Here is a 720-nt window from a genome sequence, read left to right as displayed (position 1 = left end):
GGAAGTGATGTTAGACGGATGTGGGCGGTGCCTCGAGGTTCCGCTTTGGAATGGTGTAAGTTTAAAGGTGCAGATCACGTAGAAGGATGGGAGAGTACGTTACGAGTTTGCTTTCTCTAAGTCCTGCATATCCAGGCCTAGGGACACAGCCAGATAAGGTGGGCCGAGGCGGTTGGGGCTTGGGAGAAGTTCGGAAAAGCCGTTGTTAATTGCCTCTGACTTCCAGCCAAGCCCTTCCATCTCAAGGACCGCTGCACTAACTATTCAACATGCAAATTATCTGTGGGATCAGCCTCTCACAACTGAGCGCTTGGAATTTCTCTTTCCCCTACATAAGTTAAACATACTTGATACCTATATTTCATTGTTCGATTTCTGTTTGGGATTCTGGAAAGAACCGGTAAGCCCTTTTTTGCCGTGCACGTGTCCGTCTGTGTCTTTCAGGCACGTACTTTGGGAGAAGCACTGAACACACGGCCCGCCCCACCCCCGCATCCTCACATCTTCCACTCAGGCATGATGCAACCAACTGACGCAAGCTCCAAGAAAACCAGACACAGGGGCTCTCTTATTGCACAACTGACGAGGTGGACCAAGGGACCCGGGGCATTAAGTCAATGCAAGCACTTTAAGTGTAAAGCTTCTTTCCATTAAGTCTGTTTTGTTTGTTTTGTTTCTGTCGGGTCGAGTATGTCCTTTTCCCTTCTACTACCCAACAAG

The sequence above is a fragment of the Acomys russatus genome, chromosome 29, assembly GCF_903995435.1.
Source record: "Acomys russatus chromosome 29, mAcoRus1.1, whole genome shotgun sequence".
NCBI lineage: Eukaryota > Metazoa > Chordata > Mammalia > Rodentia > Muridae > Acomys > Acomys russatus.
Note: the sequence above shows the minus strand (reverse complement) of the source record.